Source organism: Budorcas taxicolor, chromosome 2, assembly GCF_023091745.1.
Source record: "Budorcas taxicolor isolate Tak-1 chromosome 2, Takin1.1, whole genome shotgun sequence".
In the NCBI taxonomy this organism is placed as follows: domain Eukaryota; kingdom Metazoa; phylum Chordata; class Mammalia; order Artiodactyla; family Bovidae; genus Budorcas; species Budorcas taxicolor.
Genome location: NC_068911.1, coordinates 43950646 through 43960160, shown reverse-complemented (window position 1 = coordinate 43960160; position 9515 = coordinate 43950646). Strand labels below are relative to the sequence as shown.

At 40.5% G+C, this 9515-nt stretch overlaps 1 pseudogene; it reads left to right on the top strand.

Annotated features, from left to right (window-relative positions):
* The first annotated feature begins 247 nt into the window (after positions 1 to 247).
* On the top strand, positions 248 to 2445 carry LOC128043880 (olfactory receptor 4P4-like; annotated as a pseudogene).
* The last annotated feature ends 7070 nt before the right edge of the window (positions 2446 to 9515 follow it).

The following is a 9515-nucleotide window of genomic DNA, read 5'->3' as shown; positions in this document are numbered from 1 at the left end:
CTGCAAAATATTTACAAATGATCCAGATTTATATACATATTCTTTTAAAATATCATTTGAAATAGGATGCTCATGATCTAAAAACAACAAAAATATATACTGTCTGTAGTAAATCTTCTATGAACAACATCTTTTCTCATTGCATAATTAACACAATTTTTAAAAATGCTCTTAAACATGTATCAAGTTCTGTACCATATCAGATGAACTGAATTTATGTTGTGTATTCTGAACTCAGCTCAGCTTCATGGAAAATCAGAACAATGTCACAGAATCTGTTTTCATAGGGTTGTGGGGAAATAAGAAAATAGAGTTACTTTTCTTCTTGTTGTTCCTGCTCTGTTGCCTGGCTGTCTTAAAGGGGAATTTTATCATCTTGCTCACCATCACCTGCAGCCATCTAATGCAACAAGTGATGTACTACCTTCTTTGTCACCTCTCCCTCATCCACGGTGGTCCCCAGGCTAATCAGGGATGTAGCTGCAGCATGAAGAAACATTTCCTATAACAACTGTACGACTCAGCTCTTCACTGCCCACTTTCTAGCAGGTGTGGAAATATTCATCTTGGTGCCACATGGTTTTTGACTGCTACATTGTCAGGGTCCAGCCCTGGTGGATCCACGGTAATTCGAAGCATGAATGGCATAGGCGAGGAGAAACTTATTTATTTATTTATTTATAAATATAAGATTAGATTAGGAAGAAATAGTGTAGTAGGAAAATTTAGCGGAGAAAAGAGGCTAAATAACTTGGTTTATGTGGAAAGCCAATAAAGTTCCAGACAAGGAACTTGCACCATCTACATTAGGCCACCAGTGTCCATTTGAATATCGGAGAGTGCCCCGCCTTGGGCTCCTTCTCTCATGGATCTTAGAAGCCGGGACAAGTAAGTAGACATGGCGAGCCTCCATGCCCCAGATGGGAATTCAGCCTGAAATTAGAGTAAAGAGGAGACATGGGGGAAACCAGTCCTTCCAATGACTGGCCCGGCCTCTATTGTCTAGAAAGACCTTTTATACCTTTTTGATTGTACATAGAGGTAAATGGGTAATACAAAGTTATGCAGCATTAGCTGCCCAGACTCTTATCAAACCAGGCTTTTTTCTCTGCATACCTAGTTGTATACACAAGTCTTAGGTAATTTACATCATCTTCTGGCCAAAAGGGCCAATTAACATTTTACAGCCTTTTTTTCTAATAAGGGTTTGTCAACCAGAAGACTTATTTGTGTTGATCTTCCCAAAGTCTGGTGCCACTCTCAGAAAGCACTAAATAAAGTCACATTCTTACATAGCAAAGATACAGCAATTTATAACAAGTAAAAGGAGTACAGTGATTTATGACATAAGGAAAGTAATTAACTCAAAAGTCTAGTGTTGCTAACATCAAAACTACTATATATCTTTTTCCATATCCCATTTACATTGATTAGCATCCTCCCAGGTGCCTAAAAGATAAAGAATATGGAGGCCTGGCGGCAAACATTAAGTCAACAGTGAAAACCCTCTACCAATATAATTTTTCACTCTCTCTAAAAGGCTCTGTATCTTTAAGATGCTTTTAAGCTTTGTGTCTCTCATGGTTGGGGGGCTATAAGCAATTCACAAGCTGTAAGAGGTCAGGGGGAACTTGTTAGGCAAGTTAGAGAGTTATCAGAGGGGGTTTAACTGAAACATCCCTTTCAAATGCAGAAGACTAAAGCCCTGAGTTGACTTTTTCCAGAGTGTGTCAGAAGAGTGGAAAAGCACAATAGGGCAGGCAGATTCTTATTTTTTGGGGTACATGCTCAGGAAATACCAGGGGGACACCCTGAGATCTGACTCGCCTTGCCCATCACATCTCTGCTGCATGACCTTGTCATGGGTGGGATTCCTCACGCTGGCTCCCGGCACTACATCACTATTGTCAAGCCCCTCGACTACATGGTCATCATGAACAGACAGAGGTGTGACATGTTGATGGTCCTGGCCTGGGCTGTGGGTTTTTTGGCATTCTATTGCTTTACTTCTTATGGTACTCTAGTTACCTTTTTATGGTCCTAATCAGATAGATCACTACATGTGTGATGTGAAACTGGTGTGCAAAGATATTCATGTTGTGAGTATCTTAGTGATTGCAAATTCAGTGATAGTAGCTGTTGTCATTTTTCTTGTCCTAGTAGCTTCTTACATAGTCATATTATATAATCTTAGAACATATTCCTCTCCAGGATGAAGGAAAGCTCTCTTTCCTTGTAGCTCTCACATAACAGTTATTCTTTGTGCCCTGTATCTACATTTATGTTCTACCTGCAGAGAGAGAGAACAAGGATAAGGAAATCTCTGTGTTTTACACTGTGATTGCTCCCATGCTGAACCCTTTCATCTACACGCTGAGAAACATGGAAACAAAAATCGCCATGAGGAAAGTATGGTCTAAAGTGACACATTTAGATTTAAAGTAAATAGGGTGATGTACTTGATGTGCTGAGGACATGTAATATTGAAATATTGAAATATTGAATCCATTGAAATATTATTGAAACACACTATCTTTCTTTGAGGAGTTGGACTCAATGACCCCTGATATTTTATGAGTCAAAGAAGCATGTTGTTGTGATTCAGATCACAGTCTGCTCCTTTAGGGATCCAGCTAGTTCTGGGTGTGACCACTTGGATTTGAGGCATTTTAATATAAGAACTGTCCTAAACCACATCTCCTGTCATATAACAGCCCTCTGCAAAAATTGCTGTTAAACCTTATTTTTCTTGGGACAAAATCTAACCTGTTGACCCGTGTATTAGAAAATTATTTGTAACAAGCTAATCTCAGAGGTCACACCACATTGAAAGAAAAATATGGTGTTATAATAATAAGCTATAGGATCAAGGAGACATGGGTGACTACTGACTGTGTAAGTTTGTATGCCTTTTTCTTGGAAATTTGTTTTAATTATATTGTTTTCATTTTGAAAATATCTATAAAATTAGATAATATTATAGTTCATAAGGGCTTCCCTTAAAAGGTAATATTAAGAGCTTCCCTGGTGGCTCAGATGGTAAAGAATCATCCTGGATTGTGGGAGACTTGGGTTTGATCCCTGGATCGGGAAGATCCCCTGGAGAAGGGAATAGCAATCCACTTCAATATTCTTGTCTGGAGAATTCCATGGACAGAGGAGCCTGGTGGGATACAGCCCAATAAGTGGCAAAGAGCTGGACATGACTGAGCAACTAGCATTTTCTTTCTTTCAATACTTATGAAATTTTGCAATGCATGTAGCTACTAGAAACTGATATTTGGTGCTTTTCTTCTTTCTTTATCATTCTTCCCTCAATTCCCTTTGTTTGGATGCTTTCATCCAGCTATTCTGGACCCCTCTACATTCTCTAAGGTGAAAGAAAGTGAAAGTGAAGTCGCTCAGTCGTTGTCTGACTCTTTGAAACCCCGTGGACTGTAGCCCACCAGGCTCTTCCATCCATGGGATTCTCCAGGCAAGAATACTTGAGGGGGTTGTCATTTCCTTCTCTAGGGGATCTTCCCCAACCAGGAGTTGAATCTGGGTCTCCCGTATTGCAGGCAGATGTTTTAACCTCTGAACCACCAGAGAAGACCTCTCACATATGAGGCTGATCATAAAATTTTTATTTCGAAGAATAAGTATGAAATAATCTGAAATATACCCCTTGTTTTTATTAAAAAGAATTTTTATATGAAATACTATTTATCAATTCTAAGTTGACTTTTTTAGACATATTAATATCTTTAAAATCAAAGGCAGTATAGATTTAATAAAACATTGTATGTAGAATCATATGATTTTTCATATCCCAGAAATTTCCATTTTCCTGTTTCTGTGGAACTTTCAAGAACATTTTACTAGAGAGTTTATGTTGATGTTGAAGTTTATGTTGATGGTTTTTTTTGTGTGTGTGCAGTGCTTGAAATTAAAGAAAAACATCTCTCCATGGAAAAGGAGAAAAGTCTGCAGGAAAGAATTCTCTGGGCATTTCCAAACACCTTAGATTTTTAAAAATAATTAATCCTGACGAAATATTTATCTATAAAAACAGATAAGCTGCCTACTCTGTCAATAGTTTTATTGCCAAGGGTGTCATTCCATACTCTTTACTAGTAGTACTTCTCCAAATGCATGTACTAGATATGACTGCCTGTGACACTTGAGTATATGCAGAGAGCAACTTTCAAGGCAGCTGATTATCATGCATTTATTCATCTTACATTCTCTAAACTTATCTTAAATCTGTTAACTCTATTATTCTGCTCTTCTATTTCCTCTGACTAGGATAACCTTACCCCTATGCTCTAGGACCCATAACTTAAATATAATTTGGGCTCCCCAGGTAGTACAGTGGTACAGAATCCACCAGCCAAAGCAGGAGACAAAAGAGATGTGGGTTCCATCCCTGGGAAGATACCTTGGAGTAGGAAATGAAAACCCACTCCACTATTCTTGCCTGGATATTTCAATGGACAGAGGAGCCTGGTGGGCTACAGTCTATGGGGTTACAGAGTCAGACACAGATGAGTGACTGAGCTTGAGATCAAGGTGATCTGTACTCCTGAGCTCACGTTTAAAATTAATATTAGCAATTGAGCACAGAGAAAGATTCACTCATTCAGAATGCTGAAAAAACAACAGTGACTACTATTACACTTACTGATCAAAATATAAAACATTTCCCATAAAACTTAAGAAACTGAATAATAAATTGTACGTATTGCCAAACTCGTATCTGCCTAAAATAGTTAAGTAAATGAGTAGTCATTGGATTTAGAAGTTTCCTGCTACATATGGGGAAGGGGACTAGCAAAAGACAAATAAGATACGGTCTAAAGACCAAAAGAAACAAAGGAAAAAAAAAACCCACAAATGTTAACTAGGCTACACCTGACTGTTTATTGCAAGTGCATGAAGATTTAGTCACTCAGTCGTGTCTGACTCTTTGCTACCCCATAGATTGTAGCCTGCCAAATTCCTCTGTCCATGGAAATCTCCCAAGAAAGAATACTGGAATGGGTTGCCATTCCCTTCTCCAGGGGATCTTCCTGACCCAGGGACTGAACCCGGGTCTCCTGCATTGCAGGCAGATCCTTTACTGTCTGAGCAACCAAACAAGTTAACTTATAACTACCAAATCTTGAATGCAGCTAACATGTCTTTTCATGGGTGAATGTATAAACTATTGTGCATCAAGACAATGGAATATTACTCAGTCCTAAAAGGAAATGACCTACCAAGCTATGAGAAGAGATGGAGGGCATCTGAATGCATATTGTGAAGTCAAATAAGCCAACGTGATAAGACCACATACTCTGATTTCATGTACATGATGTCCCAGAAAGGGCAACACAACGGAGCTACACAAAATTTTTTCTTCAATATTTATTTCTCATAGTGCTGGTGAAAAGTAGAGAAAGAATTGAGAGCACCTGACAATAGTAGGGGGAAGAAGGATGTTGTCCTTACTAAGGTCTGACTTCAGCCTGGAGCCACAGGAGCTCTGAAGTATTAAGAGTACAAAAGAACTGGCTCCAACCTACGAGAAGAAGACCAGCTCTTTTTGCTCCATTAAGTCAGCCATTGCTCCCTGGTGGGCCCTAGGATGGTGAGCATAATGACACAGATTAGACAGCTTTCATTTTCTCAGGTTTGTTTGTCCAGAGGAGGGTGGGGCTGTGAGCTGTTTGAAGCCCAGAGCTACAGTAGCTGTGGCATGGGGACACTGACCCAGTGAAGGGGCTCTGATGGATCCAGCTTTGTGCACTACGTTCTGCATGCTCCATGACAGCACAAGAGTTCAGTCTTCATCCTGATGAGTGCAGCTTCGTGCACTGCATCCTGCATGCTCCATGGCACCACAAGAGTTCAGTCTTCATCCTGATGGATGCAGCTTTATGCACTGTGTTATGCATGCTACCTGGCACCACAAGAGCTCAGTCTTCATCCTTTCACACTCAACAATCACACTCACCTCCTATCCAATGATAGCAGGCAGGCAAGTGCTTTATGGAGTAGAACTGTTCTTGTTTTTTTTTTTTTTTAAACAAGTTGAAGATCCTGCCTGACATTAAAGTGCCCTTTTGTTTGAGTCATCACTCTTTCTGTTGGGTTAGCATCCTAAGGTGGTGGTATGAGCAATGACGATAAGTTCTGAAAGCTGAAATAATTAGAAAACTTGAAACAATCATTTCTTTAATTTACCCTTTGGAGGTTCAGTGACTAATTTCTTTGTAACCTAGTTAAGTATTGAAATACCAATATAATACTGAGGGCCAAAGAATTGATGCTTTTGAACTGTGGTACTGGAGAAGACTATTGAGAGTTCCTTGGACTGTAAGGAGATTCCAACCAGTCCATTCTGAAGGAGATCAGCCCTGAGATTTCTTTGGAGGGAATGATGCTAAAGCTGAAACTCCAATACTTTGGCCACGTCATGCGAAGAGTTGACTCATTGGAAAAGACTGATGCTGGGAGGGATTGGGGACAGGAAAGGGGACGACAGAGGATGAGGTGGCTGGATGGCATCAGGGACTCGATGGACGCGAGTCTGAGTGAACTCCGGGAGTTGGTGATGGGCAGGGAGGCCTGGCGTGCTGCGATTCATGGGGTCGCAAAGAATCGGACAAGACTGAGCAACTGAACTGAACTAAACCATTGCCATTATGATATAATAAAAATGAGCAGCTATTTATGCAAAATTATTGGAAATTTGTAAGAAATTTTATATATAAATATGTATATTTTATGAATTTATGAAGTAGTTTCAGGTCTCACATATACTAATATACAATGCACAAGGAAGAAAACAACCACTTCCCTCTAGGTGGCGGGTCATAGGGTGGACAGGATGACCTCATTGCAGACCATGAGGAGAAAGAAGTTTAACAGACAGATGAATCCACTTTTGGCAGAGACAAGTAATCCTAGAGTGTGAGTATCTGTGCAGGCAAAAAAGCAAGGACTCCGATCACACAAAAACTGATCTATGACATTAGGACCACAGAAGAGTAATCTGAAAAGTAAGAGATTGCATGAAGAAAACCTCCCATGCACACCACTGCCAGTAGCAGGCCACATGCCCACCAGTCCATGATGGTTGATAAGTACAAGAGCTTACAAATGGCCACATAGCAGACATAGGCTATCACACTAAGCAGGATAATCTCAGTATCTCTGAGTAAATGTTCTGAAAAGATTTGGGTCATGAATCCTTTGAATATGATGGTCTTTTTCTTTCCCATTTATTCAGACTATAATCAATATAGGGGTATTCACAGAGGAATCCGTTCAGTTCAGTTCAGTCACTCAGTCGTGTCCGACACTTTGTGACCCCATGAATTGCAGCATGCCAGGCCTCCCTGTCCATCACCAGCTCCCGGAGTTCACTCAGACTCTCGTTCTTCGAGTCAGTGATGCCATCCAGCAATCTCATCCTCTGTCGTCCCCTTCTCCTCCTGCCCCCAATCCCTCCTAGGATCAAAGTATTTTCCAATGAGTCAACGCTCCACATGAGGTGGCCAAAGCACTGGAGTTTCAACTTTAACATCATTCCTTCCAAAGAAATCGCAGGGCTGATCTCCCTCAGAATGGACTGGTTGGATCTCCTTGCAGTCCAAGGAACTCTCAAGAGTCTTCTCCAACACCACAGTTCAAAAGCATCAATTCTTCATGCTCAGCCTTCTCCACAGTCCAACTCTCACATCCATACATGACCACAGGAAAAACCATAGCCTTGACTAGATGGACCTTAGTCGGCAAAGTAACGTCTCTCACAGAGGAATAGCAAGCATTAAAAAAAAAAAAAAAGACAGAGAGAGAGATAAAGAGAGGGAAATGGGCCAGGGAAAAGTACATGGGGAACTCCTGTAATGGTCTGGCAGTGATGGTGACCACCATGAGCACATTTCCGACCACAGAGATGATGTAGATGACCTAAAATACAACAAAGGTGATTTTCTGAATCTTTGGAAGCTGTGTGAGTCCCAGGAGAACAAATGGTGTCATGGTCTTCTTATTCTCCATGTATTTCATGTTATGATTATTTATATTACTTGAATTTATTAAACTTCCTTACTCTTGTTGTTTTTATTGCTCAGTTGCTAAGTCATGTCCAGCCCTTTGCTAGCTCATAGAATTCAGCCTGGCAGGCTCCCTTATCCTTCTCTGTCTACCAGAGTTTGTTCCAAGTCACGTCCACTGAGTCAGTGATGCCATTTAACCATCTCATTCTCTGCCACCTGCTTTCTTTTCCTCTTGCTTTCGATCTTTCCCAGCACCAGGGTCTTTTCCAATGAGTTGGCTCTTTGCATCAGATGACCAAAGTATTGGAGCTTCAGCAGTAATCCTTTGAATGAATATTTGGGGTTGATTTCATTTAGAATTGACCAGTTTGATCTTCTTTGCAGTCCTAGGGACTCTCAAGAGTTTTCTCCAGCACCACAATTTGAAGGCATCAGTTCTTTGGTGCTTTCCTTTTTTATGGTCCAGCTCTTACATCTGTACATGACTACTGGGAGAACAATTGTTTTAACTATCAGATCATTGTTGGCAAAATGATATCTCTGCTTTTTAATATGCTTTCTAGGTTTGCCAGAGCTTTCCTTTCAAGGAGTAACTGCCTTTTATATATATTTTTTTAATTTTTATTTTTACTTTATTTTACTTTACAATACTGTATTGGTTTTGCCACACATTGACATGACTCCACCACGGGTGTACATGCATTCCCAAACATGAACCCCCCTCCCACCTCCCTCCCCATAACATCTCTCTAGGTCAACACCGTGCACCAGCCCCAAGCATGCTGTATCCTGCGTCGGACATAGACTGGCGATTCGATTCCTACATGATAGTATACATGTTACAATGCCATTCTCCCAAATCATCCCACCCTCTCCCTCTCCCTCTGAGTCCAAAAGTCCGTTATACACATCTGTGTCTTTTTTGCTGTCTTGCATACAGGGTCGTCATTTCCATCTTTCTAAATTCCATATATATGTGTTAGTATACTGTATTGGTGTTTTTCTTTCTGGCTTACTTCACTCTGTATAATCGGCTCCAGTTTCATCCATCTCATCAGAACTGATTCAAATGTATTCTTTTTAACAGCTGAGTAATACTCCATTGTGTATATGTACCACAGCTTTCTTATCCATTCATCTGTTGATGGACATCTAGGTTGTTTCCATGTCCTGGCTATTATAAACAGTGCTGCGATGAACATTGGGGTACATGTGTCTCTTTCAATTCTGGTTTCCTCGGTGTGTATGCCCAGCAGTGGGATTGCTAGGTCATAAGGTAGTTCTATTTGCAGTTTTTTAAGGAATCTCCACACTGTTCTCCAAAGTGGCTGTACTAGTTTGCATTCCCACCAACAGTGTAGGAGGGTTCCCATTTCTCCACACCCTCTCCAGCATTTATTGCTTGCAGACTTTTGGATCGCAGACATTCTGACTGGTGTGAAGTGGTACCTCATTGTGGTTTTGATTTGCATTTCTCTAATAATGAGT